A 15,358-nucleotide genomic window follows, 5' to 3' on the forward strand; every position below is an offset into this window, starting at 1 on the left:
GGGGCAGACCCCTCCGCGATGCAGACCCCTCCCCCAGGTGCAGACCCCTCCCAGGTGCAGACCCCTTTCCCAGTTGCGGGCCCCTCCCCCAGATGCAAAGCCCCCAGCAGGTGCAGACCCCTCCCCTAAGTGCGGAGCCCTCCCTCAGATGCAGGCCTTTCCCCCGAATGCAGTCCCCCTCCTCCAGGTGCAGCCCCCCTACCGAGACGCGGCCCCGCCCGTCCCACCCCGTGACGCATCCAGGCCCCTCCCCCTTCCCCCCCCTCCCCCTCCCCTCCCCCGCCTGGAGTCCGCCTCGCTCCTCCGCCCGCGGCCCGTAGCCGCCTCGTCATTGGCCAGAACGCTTCAGGTGGCGCGCTCGCGATTGGTGGAGGCCTGCGTTGCTCCCGCCCTCGGCCCGGGGCGCGGCCCGCGATTGGCTGGCGCGGGCAGAGTGTCTTCTCGGGCCTGGGCGGCCCAGACGAGGCCTGAGGCGGCGGCGCGAGGCAGGTGAGCTCCTGGCGGGCCGGGCCGAGGGGACCCCGGAGCGGGCGCCGGGCTGCGGGGACGCGGGGCCGGGGCCCGGGGGCCGGGAGGACGCGGGGTCGCGGCCTGGCCGCCCTCAGCGCGGGCTGCGCCAAGGCCTCCTGGGCCAACGGCTGCCGCCCCCGCCCGTCCCGCGCCCCGCAGCTACCCCGGCTCGCGCAGGTGAAGACGCCCGGAGACCCTGGCGGTCGTGGCGCAGGGGTCCTGCTCCTCCCGGGGTGTCGCCAGCCGGGTCGCGGCGCGGGGTCGGGGGCGGAGCGGGGAGAGGCGCGGGAGGCCGCGGCGGGCGGCTCGGGCTGGGCATGGAGGAGCGTCCTCCCCGCGTTCTCAGGCCTCGGCCCGAGCTGCCCGCCTGGACCCCGCTGCGGGGTCCCAGCCCCTGGAAGTAGCGGCGGGGCCGTGGGTGGGGTGGTGGGGAGACGGTTTTATTTAAGAGGTGGGGTCTCGCTGTGTTTCCCAGGCTGGTCTCGATCTCCTGAGCGCGAGCGATCCTCCCGCCTCCGCCTCCCGAAGCGCTGGGATCACAGGCGTGAGCCACCGCGCCCGGCTGATAGTCGTATTTTTTGTAGGGTTGTGGTCTCTCTATGCTGCCCAGGTCGGACTCTTAGGCTCAAGCGATCCTCTCGCCTCAGCCTGCCTGGAGGCGCGCGCGTGGTCTTCGCGCCCTGTTGCGCCTGCAAAGTGCCCAGAACGGTGTCTGGCGCAAAATAAGCAGCGGCGGGGAACACCTTGCCACTGTCACCGTCATGGGGAGGATTTCTCCCAGCTCCCCAGGGCTCCCCAGGGCAGGTGGGCGGTGAGGTCCGAGGTCTCTGCTCTCGCTTTGCAGCTTGTGGTTGCTGCGCCTGGCTCTGATTCCAGGTGGGAAGCTGCCCATAATTGTGTCTTCTAAGCTTCAGTAATAGTATTGCCCATGAAATGCTTGCGGCTCTAATTGCTAATGCTTTGTGTGAATGCTTCTGTGTGCAATCTGTTTTTACTCCCTACATCTCCACTGTGTAGAAACACCGTGTGTTTTGGTTTATTCTCATCTGTTGTTGGACACCTGATAGTTTTTTGAAGCCTTTAGTTTTCTCAAATTATTTCTGTAATAATTTCCTTTTCTTTGTTTACCCTTTTTTTTTCTGACTCTTTTGGAAATACTACTGTTTGGGCTGGAAGGCTTGGGCTGGCTTTATAATTTTCTTATCTTTCTCCCATTTAATGTTTGTTCTACTTTCTAGATTTCCTCTTTTTCTTCCAGTATATCTATTTAGCGTTTTAGTTTGGCCATCGTATTTTAAATTTCCCAGAGCTGGTTTTTTTTCCTCTTTTAAAATTTGTGATATGTTCTTACTTCATAAGTGGAGTATCCTCTCATTCACCTGCTTTTTGTTTTTGATTGTGCTAAAATCTACGTAACGTAAAACAACATCACCACCTACTTACATAACTTTTTCATCATCCCAGATGGAAACCCTATACCTGTTAATCAGCCACTGCCCATTCTTCCATCTCCCCAGGCCCTGGCAACCGCTAATCTGCTTTCTGTCTCTCTGAATTGGCCTGTTCTGGACATTTCATGTAAATGGAATCATACAGTATGCAGCCCCTTGTGTCTGGCCTCTTTCACTTAAGATAATGTCTTCAGAGTTCACGCATGTTGTAGACTGTATCAGTATTCCATTCCTTTTTATGACTGAATAATTGTCCATTGTATAGATATACCACATTATGTTTATCCATTAGTCTGTTGATGGACGCTTGGGCTGTTTGCACCTGTTGGCTATTGTGAGTAATGCAGCTACTATGAACATTTGTGGATGAGTTTTTATTTGAGCATCTGTTTTTAATTCTTTGGTTATATATCAAGGAATGGAGTTGCCAGGTCACATGGTAACTCTGTTTAGCTTTTTGAGGAACTGCCTAACTGTTTTTCACAGTGGCCGCACCATTTTATATTTCCATCGGCAACATATGAGTTCACTTTCTCCACATGCCCCCAACACTTAGTTTCCAAAAAGGATGACCATGCTAGTGGGTCTGAAGTGGCGTCTCATTTGGCTGTGATTTGCATGTACCTGATGACCAGTGAAGTTGAGAATTGTTTCATGTCCATGTTGGCTGTTGTGTATATTTGGAGAAATTCTCATTCAGGTCCTTCCCTGCTCCCCCCCCCTCCTTTTTTTTTTTTTGAGACGGAGTTTCGCTCTGTCGCCCAGGCTGGAGTGCAATGACACGAACTCAGCTCACCGCAACCTCCGCCTCCCGGGCTCGAGCGATTCTCCTGCCTCAGCCTCCCGAGTAGCTGGGATTACAGGTGCCCGCCACCACACCCGGCTAATTTTGTATTTTTAGTAGGGATGGGGTTTCTCCATGTTGGTCAGGCTGGTCTCAAACTCCCGACCTCAGGTGATCCGCCCGCCTCGGCCTCCCAAAGTGGTGCTGGGATGACAGGTGTGAGCCACCGTGCCCGGCCTCTTTCTCCATTTTTAAATTGGGTTGCCTCTTTTTTTTTTTTTGAGTTGTCAGAATTCTTTATTCTGTATACTAGACCCTGATTAGACATATGATTAATAAATACTTTCTCCCAGTCTTTGGATTGTCTGTTCACTCTCTTGTTAGTGTCCTTTGATGCACAAATTGATGAACTCTAAATTGATTAACTCTAATTTTTCTGTTTTTTCTTTTGTTGCTCATGCTTTTGATGTCATACCTAAGAACTCTGCAAAATCCAAAGTCAGGAGGATTTGTCCTGTGTTTTCTTTTAAGAGTTTATCATTTTAACTCTTGTATTTAGGTTTTTGATCCATTTTGAGTTCATTCTTGTGTATGATGTGTGGTAGGTTCTGACTTTGTTCTTTTGCACGTGGATATTGTTCAAGCATCATTTGTGACAAGACTGCTTTTTCCCTATTGAGTGGTCTTGGCACCCTTGTCAAAATCAGTTGACTAAATGTGTGGGTTTATTTTTGGACCCAGTTCTGTTCTACAGGTCTGTATGTTTTTATGCCAATGCCACCCTTTTTTTTTTTTTTTGAGGTGGAGTCTTGCCCTGTCGCCCAGGCTGGAGTGCAGTGGCGTGATCTCGGGTCACTGCAACCTCTGCCTCCCGTGTCCAAATGCTTCTCCCGCCTCAGCCTCCCAAGTAGCTGGGATTACAGGTGCCCGCCACCACACCCAGCTAATTTTTGTATTTTTAGTAGAGACGGGGTTTCACCGTCCGTGTTGGCAGGCTGGCCTCGAACTCCTGACCTCATGATCCACCCACCTCGGCCTCCCAATGCCACACTATTTTGTAGTAAGTTTTGAAGCTAGGAAGTCGGGGTCCTCCAACTTTGCCTTTCTTCTGGAAGATTTTTTACTATTTGGGACCCATTGCAGTTCCATGTGAATTTAAAGATCAGTTTTTCCATATTTGCAAAAAAGACCATTGGGGTTTTGATAGAGATAGTATTGAATCTGTACATCACTGTGGGAGTACTGCTATCCTAACAGTAGTGAGTCTTTCCATCCACGTTCATGGAATGTCTTCCCATTTATGTAGGTTGTCTTCAATTCTTGCAACAGTGCTTTGTGATTTTCAGTGTACAAGTGGTGCACTTCCTTGGTTAAATTTATTCCTAAGTTTTTAATACTTTTTGATGCTATTGTAAAATGAATTGTTTTCCCAATTTCACTTCCCGATTGTTCATTGCTAGTGTGTAGAAATGCAACTGACTTTTTATTGATCTTGTATCCTGAAACTTTGCTGAGTTTGCTTGTTAGTTCTAACAGCAGTTTTTTTGTTGATTCATTAGGATTTTCTAGATATGAGATCATGTCATCCAAGAATAAAGATAGTTTTACATCTTCCTTTCCAATTAGTATGCCTCTTGACTAATTGCTCTGGGGAGAACTTCCAGGATAGTGTTGAAGAGCAGTGGTGAAAGTGGCCACCCCTTGTCTTCTTGCATATCTGAGGTGAAAAATTTGAATATGACATTCACTGAGTTTTTCATAGATGACCTGTATCATGTGAGGATGTTCCCCTTCCATTCCTGGCTTGTTGAGTGTTTTTACTATGAAAAGGTGTTGGAGTTTGTGAAGTGCTTTTCTGCACCAATTGAGATGATCACGTGGCTTTGCCTAATTGCTTCTTGAAAGGATTGTGAGTATCCGTCTCTCCTGTATTTTAGTTCCGTCTTATACCCTCACTTCCAACTGTAAACTAGTGCCACTGTTTTTGGAGCCTTCTGGGGGTTCCATGATCAAGGTTAGATTGTTCTTCCATGTTCTCCATTGCATGCTTATGACTCAACTTTTTCTGGCCTAAGTCAGTTTTTATTCATCTATCTAGCTCCCCAAAATGTATTGCTATTTTCTTTTCTCCCTTTCATTTTGTTCTCAATGAAATATGCCCTTAAAAAATAGCCCTTTCTCAAAGGGGTATGTGGAAGAGAGTGGATGCTAACATCTATATTCAGCACATCTTTTTTTTTGGAGACAGAGTCTTGCTCTGTTGCCCAGGCTGGAGTGCAATGGAGTGATCTCGGCTCACTGCACCCTCTGCCTCCCGGGTTCAAGTGATTCTCCCGCCTTAGCCTCCTGAGTAGCTGGGACTACAGGCACACGCTACCATGCCTGGCTAAGTTTTGTATTTTTAGTAGAGACGAGGTTTCACCTGCTGGTCAGGCTGGTCTTGATCTCTTGACCTCGTGATCCGCCCACCTCAGCCTCCCAAAGTGCTGGGATTATAGGCGTGAGCCCGGCCTGGTGACCTATTTTCAAAGAACGCTGATATTTAATGGGGTGTGTTGTCAGCTCATAACCATTGTTTCCTGGTCCTGAATTTATGATGATCAAATGGTCTCCTAGTCTACTTTATAGTGTCTCCAGATTCTGAAAATAAATCCAATTCAAATCTGCTTACAGTAAATGCCAGGGAGTGCTTTTTTGTGGGAGAAGCAGTGATGGGTTGAAAGCATCCTTCAGCGTTCAACCCTTGCCTTTACCGCAGTGTTGCAGAGTGAGGTGAGAGTCCTGGAATCGCCTCTCCTGGAGGCTGTTGAATTGCATGTCATAACGCCCACTGGTGATTCCGGTGAAGCGGTCCTGAACACAGCGGGAAAGGGAGTTCCCACATCGGGGTTCGTCAAGCAGATTGGAAACAGGACTATTTGGGCGGTAGGCTCAGTGTTGTCGGCCTCACCTTTCCCTGTGCGTATTTGGTGGGGTGGTTGTGCTTGTGTTGCCTGCCAGAGGGTTGCAGTGTTGTTTCATTGATTGAAAGCCTGCCCTCGTTTTCTTCTTCCCCTTGCTTCCTAAATGTGGAGCTCGTTGCTATTTTGGACTGCTCACCCACTTGATTTATAGATAGAGGAGACCAGGCCTGCTATATCACATTTGAAGCAGTTTGCTTCCACTGGGATAAAATAAACTAGTAAGTGTCAGATGAAAAATACAGAATGTGATGTTGCTTCTTATAATGCACTGTTTATATAGTTGTATATTCTAATTGTTGCTACTTCATTAAGCGTCTCATGTAATTTATTACTCAATTTTACAGTTTAAATTGTGTCTATAATTAAGCATGCTTGTTCTGTTGGTACTTTGGTTTTCATTTAGTTGCTTAGGTTGAATTGAATGGCTGTAGGTTGTGAATTTAGGCAGTAACATGTGTGTGACAGACACTTTCAACATTTGTGCAGAATTAAACTGTAGGTCTCAGACAAGCAGCGTGGATGTCATCACATCCAGGTGCCGGGTTCCCTGGGTCCTGGCGGTGGGGGAGACACCCCTCGGGCATGTGTAGTTTGAACACAGAGCAGCCCTTTGGTCACTTTGTTCTCAGCCATTCTATTTATTTTGATTTTTAATATCATTGGAAGATGTGAGCTGTATCTGCAGTATGAAAAACAGATGACTTTATTATGTCTTTACTTGCTCCAAACGGAAAAGTATTCACCTTGAGCCTAGTACTTGGTGCTGGGGAGGACAGAGCGCTAGAAGGGTGATCTGGAAGTGGTGTGGATGTGTATTCCAGAACATGTAAGACCGTGAGACTGCTGTTGCCAATTACTGTTGGGAATGGAGCAACTGACATACCTGTTCTGGTTAGACGAGGAAGCATATGAAGGCCTGAACACGCCGGGAGGAAAAATGAGAGGTCCAAGCGCAGTGCACACCGACCTGTGGCCACCCGTGAATTCCCACACACACACAGCCCTGTGGCCACGCACGAGTTCCCACACGCACACAGCCCTGTGGCCACCCGCGAATTCCCGCACGCACACGGCCCTGTGACCACCCTTGAATTCCTGCACGCACGGCTCTGTGTCCACCCGCGAATTCCCGCACACACGGCCCTGTGTCCACCCGCGAATTCCCACACACACGGCCCTGTGTCCACCCGCGAATTCCCACACACACGGCCCTGTGTCCACCCGCGAATTCCCACACACACGGCCCTGTGTCCACCCGCGAATTCCCACACACACGGCCCTGTGGTCACCCGCGAATTCCCACACACACGGCCCTGTGGTCACCCGCGAATTCCCGCACACACGGCCCTGTGGTGATGCGTGAACTCCTGCACACACACAGCCCTGTGGCCACCCACGAATTCCCGCACACACACGGCCCTGTGACCACCCTTGAATTCCCGCACTCACACGGCCCTGTGGTCACCCACGAATTCCCACACACACGGCCCTGTGTCCACCCACGAATTCCCACACACACGGCCCTGTGTCCACCCACGAATTCCCGCACACACGGCCCTGTGTCCACCCGCGAATTCCCGCACACACGGCCCTGTGTCCACCCGCGAATTCCCGCACACACGGCCCTGTGTCCACCCTTGAATTCCCGCACTCACACGGCCCTGTGGTCACCCACGAATTCCCACACACACGGCCCTGTGGTCACCCGCGAATTCCCACACACACGGCCCTGTGTCCACCCGCGAATTCCCGCACGCACACGGGCCTGTGACCACCCTTGAATTCCCGCACGCACACGGGCCTGTGACCACCCTTGAATTCCCGCACGCACACGGCCCTGTGACCACCCACGAATTCCCACACACACGGCCCTGTGTCCACCCACGAATTCCCACACACACGGCCCTGTGTCCACCCACGAATTCCCACACACACGGCCCTGTGTCCACCCGCGAATTCCCGCACACACGGCCCTGTGTCCACCCTTGAATTCCCGCACTCACACGGCCCTGTGGTCACCCACGAATTCCCACACACACGGCCCTGTGTCCACCCGCGAATTCCCACACACACGGCCCTGTGTCCACCCGCGAATTCCCGCACACACGGCCCTGTGTCCACCCTTGAATTCCCGCACTCACACGGCCCTGTGGTCACCCACGAATTCCCACACACACGGCCCTGTGTCCACCCGCGAATTCCCACACACACGGCCCTGTGTCCACCCGCGAATTCCCGCACACACGGCCCTGTGTCCACCCTTGAATTCCCGCACTCACACGGCCCTGTGGTCACCCACGAATTCCCACACACACGGCCCTGTGTCCACCCGCGAATTCCCACACACACGGCCCTGTGGTCACCCGCGAATTCCCGCACACACGGCCCTGTGTCCACCCGTGAATTCCCGCACACACGGCCCTGTGGTCACCCGCGAATTCCCGCACACACGGCCCTGTGTCCACCCGCGAATTCCCGCACACACGGCCCTGTGTCCACCCGCGAATTCCCGCACACACGGCCCTGTGTCCACCCGCGAATTCCCGCACACACGGCCCTGTGTCCACCCGCGAATTCCCGCACGCACACGGCCCTGTGGCCACACCTGAATTCCTGCACGTGGCCCTGTGTCCACGCATGAATTCCTGCACGTGGCCCTGTGTCCACGCATGAATTCCTGCACGTGGCCCTGTGTCCACGCATGAATTCCTGTACAGGATTTTTCCGGAGCGTAGTCAGGTAAGGAGTAGAGAGTGGTGGAGACTGGAGGATTGTCAGCTTAGTGGCAAAGCGAGCAGGGTGCGTGGTGTGGAGAGCACCCCCTTCCAGTCACGTGCAGCGTTCACTTGTTCTGCAAGCAAGAGTTAGAGCTGAAGGTCAATGAGGCACAGTTCCTGCCCTCACAGAGGTCAAGGGCCACTTGGAGAGAAGGAGTCATTGAGAAATAATCATTATGATTTGTGTTAGTGCGGATCACCAGTGAGTGCTAGAACTGACAGTAGCCGGGGTGGGGTGAGGCCCATGGGGGCTTCCTGGTGGCGGTGTTTCTGCTGAATATTAAGTGTGAGGAGAAGTTGGCTAGGCAGAGTTTGGGGTGTAACTAGACCGAGGAGATGCGGAAGGGGGTCAGGAAATAGGAGGGCACCTCAGGCAGGAGGACATTCATTGCAAGGAAGGAGTGGAGGAGCGGCATGTAAATGGGTGGGGAGGAGAGGGCTCCCTGGAGCCACGGTGGATTCTAAGGCACGGATGGGAAGTGAGGAGGGAGAAGTAGCAGCATTTGCACCAGCACCGTGTGTGCAGGCAGCCATGGGGGGAGTCTGTAGGTCGTCTCTGTAGGTGGATCATTCAGGTGGTTTTCTCAAGGATTGGCTTGAGAGGCAAGACGGGAGCCAGGGAGACGGCCAGGGCGCTTGCAGAGAGCCAGCCAGAGGTGGCATGTCAGGGCGGGAATGGAGAGGGGGCATAGGGCACGCGCCCTGGGGAGGGAGGAGCAGGCCTGGGACGTGATTTGGACCTGTGAGCCTGCCTGATGTCCAGGCGGAAATGCCCAACAGGAAATAAAACGATGCCTGTGTACCAACTGGAATTACAGATGGGTTACATGAATTATTAATGGCTTGCAGTATTAAACGTCAAAACAGTCAGAGTAGGAGAGTCCATTGCAGACCATTCTTGTGTTCTTGGCTTAGGGAAAGGCTTTCTAAGAAGCAGGACGTGAGTGAGGGAAGGGAAAGACCAGACATGGTGTGGCCAAAGTCACCAGGGTGACGTTAAGGACGGGAGTATCCCTGCCATGTAGTAGTGGATTCATATCCTTATGTGTATGTGGTCCTGTTAAACAGAAGAAGACAGATCTCCGCACAGCATGAGAAATACCCCTGGCTGAGAAACACGAAAAGATGTTTCACGTCACTGATAATTAAGGAAATGCACATGAAAGCTGCGTGAGCGTCTGGGTCCAGACCCAGCACGGGCTCTGTAGGAGGAGGACGCTGAGTGTGGCTGCAGCACCTCATTGCTTGAGGGCCGCTGGCTGCAGATGAGTTCTCCAGGAGACATTTTGTTGGCAGTCCCGATCGTACCGGTTATAGGGAAATTCTGTGCACTCTAGGTTTGAAGCAAATACGGTGAAACTATTTAAATTATTTAATAGTTCTGTCTTCCTAGACCGTTTGCAGTAATATGTATAAACCAAATAATTTGGCCTTGGGCTTTTGCTGAAACACTGTGATGACCACCGTTTTGTAAGAGGAAGTGTGGTTTTTATTAAAAAGATTCAGTGCCCGTATCGTAAGGAGATGTACGCACGTGATAATTGGTCTTCTGGTAGAAGTCGTCGTTTTCTTTGACACTCAGCTGTTTTCTTGATGTTCAGGCTAAATGGGCTTGCTTACCTTTTCCTATTGTTTCATCATTTCCAAAACAAGTGAAGAAACGTTGCATCTTGGCTAGAAACTATCTGTCGATATGGCTTTGCTGCTGATGGGGTGTGCTGGGAGGCAGTCCAGAGCAGCGCAGGTGCGGGGTGGGGGCATCCGCTGGCTGGGTGCTCCAGCGGTGCTCGGAGGAGCAGCTTCTGTTTCTAGCCCCTGTGAATGTGTCCACACCTCACAGCTAAGGCAGTGGGAGACCTTGAATTGGACCCCAGAGGACTGGCTGCCTGTCCTGCCTCACAAATGAAGATGAAATTTGTTTCTTTTTGAAAGTGATACTTATTACGATAATTTTTTTTTTTTCAGACGGAGTCTCGCTCTGTTGCCCAGGCTGGAGTGCAGTGGCGCGATCTCAGCTCACTGCAAGCTCCACCTCCCGGGTTCACGCCATTCTCCTGCCTCAGCCTCCCGAGTAGCTGGGACTACAGGCGCCCGCCACCACGCCCAGCTAATTTTTCTTTTATATTTTCAGCAGAGACAGGGTTTCACTGTGTTAGTCAGGTTGGTCTTGATCTCCTGACCTCGTGATCTGCCCACCTCGGCCTCCCAAAGTGCTGGGATTACAGGCATGAGCCACCGCACCTGGCCTATTATGTTAATTTTGAAAATTATAAAAGCAATACCTGCTCTTTAAAAAAATTTTCAAACAGCCCGAAAGGGGTGAAATGACAAGTAGAAGTTCCATCCGCCCGAATTTACTCAAATCTAGTGTTATTTTTCGAGAAGTACTAAAAGCATGTTCACTTGTGTGTATATGCGTGTATAAAATATGTGGCATACAGACCTTTCAAATATTTTTAGGTTGTAGTCATTTATTTCTGATTTGTTGTTTTGAATAATCAGTTCATTTTTAAGGATTCTCAGTCAGTGTAAATCATCCGGTTTTCATAAACCAACAGTTGTTTTTCTTCCTCTAAATGAAATTAGAGATGCAATGCCTGTTCTTGTTTATTATGTTGTAGAAGTAATTACATGAGCATGATCTTTGGAAAACATCTATTTCTAAGCCAGTTTATTTTTTTAATCTGCAGGCAAAATAATGTTTTTGTTAGTGTCTACATTATTTAGTTTCAATAAGATGAAGATCTAAGCATGATAATTATGTTAACATTTAGTACTGATTTTTTTTTTTCCAGAATTTTAGTTTTAAATAATTATTTACAGTGGACTTAAGAAACAAACCGGCTGGGCATGGTAGCTCACTCCTGTAATCCCAGAACTTTGGGAGGCTGAGGAAAATCGCTTGAGGCCAGGAGTTCAAGACCAGCCTGGGCAACATAGGGAGACCCTGTCTCTAAGAAAACAAAAAGATTAACCAGGTGCCGTGATGCGCCCCTGTGGTCCCAGCACTGTGGGAAGCTGAGGCTAGAGAACCGCTTGAGCCCAGGAGATGGAGGCTGCAGTGAGCTGTGATCACGCCCCTGGCACTCTAGCCTGGGCGACAGAATGAGACCCTGTCTCTTAAAATACATATATAAGAAAGAAAGAACAAAGAAACGAACTGCCTGATATCAGGCTAGGTGCTGTTTGACAACCCCGGTCTGGGGTGCTTAAGGATGAATGAGGATGAGGATTGAGCAAGCGTGTGTGCCTGTGTGCTCATCATGCCCCGCTCAGTGTCTCTCGGGAAGGTCCCTGAGGGAAGGATCTGGCGAAACATCGCTGCCCAGCCGGGTGGAGCAGGCGTCCACTGCTGGTAGGCCCCGCCAAGGCCGGGGGCTGCAGCTCCGGGTGTCCCTGTGGACGTGGGGCTTGTGGCAGATGGCGCTCTGGGAGGAAGGGCCTGTGTGTCCCCCCGTGGATCAGTGATAGACAGAGTTTTGCAGGTTTGAGTCGTAGGTGTGACTGTTGTTTCAGGAGGTAGGCTGCCATTTTAAACCGAGGCTTGCGGGATCCGTGTGGGCAGGTTCCCCACGGTTTCTGGTCGGAACGCTGCGTGTCACTGGGCTCCCTCTCAGTGTCAGTCCACATCATCAGTGACCAGCGCTGGGGCACAGGAAATGCAGCCTGTGGCATCGTGCTAATGTCTGTAGACAGTGCCTTTGCAGCGGATCCCGTTGTTTCTGCGTGTTTCGTAGAAAATAATTATCAACTCGGTATTGACGGTTGCTGTTTGTAGGCTGAAGAGAAGTGCTGCCTGCAGGTTTTAAAGTTTGCCTTTCCCCGTTTTCTTCAGGGCTGATAGCATTTCCTTAGAAAAGATGGTGTGTGGATTTTATTTCAGAACGCTCAAGGTTTGTTTTTTGTTTTTGTTTTTGAGATGGAGTCTCGCTCTGTCACCCAGGCTGGAGTGCAGTGGTGCGATCTCAGCTCACTGCAACCTCCGCCTCCCGGGTTCAAGCAGTTCTCCTGCCTCAGCCTCCCAAGTAGCTGGGACTACAGGCACGTGCCACCACGCCCAGCTAATTTTTGTAGTTTTGCTAGAGACGGGGTTTCACCATATTGGCCAGGCTGGTCTCAAACTCCTAACCTCAAGTGATCCTCCTGCCTGCCTTGGCCTCCCAGAGTGCTGGGATTATAGGTGTCAGCCACTGTGCCTGGCCAGACCCATTTAGTTTTGTTCTGTTTTCAGCCTCGTATGAAGATTTTTCAACCATGTTCTCTGGATTATTACTAGATTAGTGCAGATATTCTGAATAGTAGACTCAAGTGATATGGAGAGTACGACTGAAATCTAAAGTCCATTTTTGTTTTTTTGTTTTTTGAGACGGGGTCTCGCTCTGTCACCCAGGCTGGAGTGCAGGGGCGCAATCTCGGCTCACTGCAAGCTCCACCTCCCGGGTTCACACCATTCTCCCGCCTCAGCCTCCCGAGTAGCTGGGACTACAGGTGCCCACCACCACGCCCGGCTAATTTCTTGTATTTTTAGTAGAGACGGGGTTTCACCATTCACAGGATGGTCTCGGTCTCCTGACCTTGTGATCCACCCACCTCGGCCTCCCAAAGTGCTGAGATTATAGGCGTGAGCCACCGTGCCTGGCCTAAAATCCATTTTTTACCAAAGCATTCAAGAAAAAAAACTGAGCTGTATGTTTTCATGTCTACCATATAGTATAAATTATATACTGTAAAAGGTAAATGGTATTAAAAGAGAAACCTAGTATAACTTAACATAGTTTTTGTTTGTTTGTTTGTTTGTTTTTTTGAGACAGTCTCACTCTCGCCCAGGCTGGAATGCGCTGAAATCTGGGCTCACTGCAACCTGCGCCTCCTGGGTTCAAGTGATTCTCGTGCCTCAGCCTCCCAAGTAGCTGGGATTACAAGCATGCACCACCACACCCGGCTGATTTTTGTATTTTTAGTAGAGGGGTGGTTTCACCATGTTGGCCAGGCTGGTCTCGAACTCCTGAGCTTAGGTGATCCACACACCTCGCCCTCCTGCAGTATTGGGATTACAGGCATGAGCCACCCCACCTGGCCCTGTCTAATTTTAAAACCCTGCTAGGATATATATGTGTATTTTTGTTTTTTGTTTTTGTTTTGTTTTGTTTTGTTTTTTGAGACAGAGTCTCGCTCTGTCACCCAGGCTGGAGTGCAGTGGTACTGTGTCGGCTCACTGCAACCTCCATCTCCTGGGTTCAGTCAGTTCTCCTGCCTCAGCCTCCTGAGTAGCTGGGATTACAGGCGCCCACCACCACACCCAGCTAATTTTTATATTTTTAGTAGAGATGGGGTTTCACCATGTTGGCCCCGCTGGCCTCGAACTCCTGACTTCAGGTGATCTGCCTGCCTCTGCCTCCCAAAATGCTGGGATTACAGGCGTGAGCCACCATGCCCGGCTGGATGTATATACTTGTAAAGAAACCTAAGTCATAGGTTTGAAACCAAAGTTTGCAACCTAAACAGAGGCCCTCTACTTTTCCTGTTTTTGTGAGCTTGTAAGCTCTCTTGGCCACCAGCAAACACAAGATAAAAGGGAGAGACTTTGTCTGGGTGACAGGCACTGCTGGCCGCTGTCTCTTAAGGTGTGTGCTTTTCTAGTGTTGATGGCTCTCCACCCATCCATCCTCCAGAAGCCATCTGCTAGGAGGACCAACGGGGATCTTCCCACAGTCCCCTCTGTGCACACCTGTGCTGAGCCGGTCAGCCTGAGAACCCACGTCCAGGGCTTTCTGAGGCCCAGCTCCTATCTCAGCATCCTGCACAAAGCTGGGTACCAGTTAGTCTGTTTCCTTCCACCAGGCCAGGGTCACACACTCATGTGGAACACAACTCTCACAAAGCCATGCCAGGCATGACACTCAGGGCAGGGCAGCCAGGGAGGCACAGATGCCAGCAGGAGCATCACACCTGCAGACAGCACATCTGTGCAGAATGTCAACTTCAGATCCTTTCCAGGTTTTTCTGATGCCATTGAAAACATGCTGGATCCATTTTTCACTTACTGTGTGGTTACTGATCAGATTATAAATGCAAAAAACATCTCCCTTGAGTCTCTCAGACAGGTGACCGAGGCAGCCTCCTCTTCACATGGGAAGACTCTAATGTTACATTTCAGTTTTAATTAGCAGCGATGTAATGGAGACTGGGAATGGTGTTGTGAAAATGCTGAGTACTCCTAGGCGGTCAGTAGAGCTGGTCTCAGAACCATGCTTTCGCCTGCAGGTGTGCCGGCGAGCAGTGCAAGGGCTGGGGGCTCCCGCCTGCTGGCTGAGTCCTAGCTGTGGGGCTCATCGGTGGGGGCTCCCGCCTGCTGGCTGAGTCCTAGCTGTGGGGCTCATCGGTGGGGGCTCCCGCCTGCTGGCTGAGTCCTAGCTGTGGGGCTCATCGATGGACCTTTGCCTTTCATTTAGGGCAGGGTGAACAAATCTTTCATCTCAGGAATTGCACACCCAGAAAAAAAATAACTGGTTTTTTTTCTTTTTTTGAGGTGGAGTCTCGCTCTGTCGCCCAGGCTGGAGTGCAGTGGCCCGATGTCGGCTCACTGCAAGCTCCGCTTCCCGGGTTCACACCATTCTCCTGCCTCAGCCTCCCGAGTACCTGGGACTACAGGCGCCCGCCACCAAGCCAAGCTAATTTTTTGTATTTTTAGTAGAGATGGTGTTTCACCGTGTTAGCCAGGATGGTCTCGATCTCTCGACCTCGTGATCTGCCCTCCTCAGCCTCCCAAAGTGCTGGGATTACAGGCGTGAGCCACCGCGCCCGGCCATAACTGTTCTTTTTTAAAATTTACAACGTCGGCCATATCGCTTTACTCTTCAAAATAACCGCAGC

The 15,358-nt window shown here is 50.9% G+C and overlaps 1 protein-coding gene across 47 annotated transcripts in view; it reads left to right on the plus strand.

Annotated features, from left to right (window-relative positions):
* The first annotated feature begins 365 nt into the window (after nt 1-365).
* Nucleotides 366-15,358, plus strand: part of SUN1 (Sad1 and UNC84 domain containing 1) — a 59,941-nt gene continuing 44,948 nt past the window's right edge. For 18 of the 47 annotated variants that reach the window (XM_054496962.2, XM_054496969.2, XM_054496968.2 and 15 more), the window contains exon 1: nt 366-489. The gene's annotated coding sequence lies outside the window, so the exon portion shown is untranslated. Of the gene's footprint in view, nt 490-623; nt 688-2,066; nt 2,089-5,647; nt 5,671-5,903; nt 5,927-10,621; nt 10,646-11,818; nt 11,841-15,358 lie in introns of those variants that run through there. The other 29 variants (XM_063667158.1, XM_063667160.1, XM_063667159.1 and 26 more) reach the window with 8 other exon arrangements.

Source organism: Pongo pygmaeus, chromosome 6, assembly GCF_028885625.2.
Source record: "Pongo pygmaeus isolate AG05252 chromosome 6, NHGRI_mPonPyg2-v2.0_pri, whole genome shotgun sequence".
Lineage (NCBI taxonomy): Eukaryota > Metazoa > Chordata > Mammalia > Primates > Hominidae > Pongo > Pongo pygmaeus.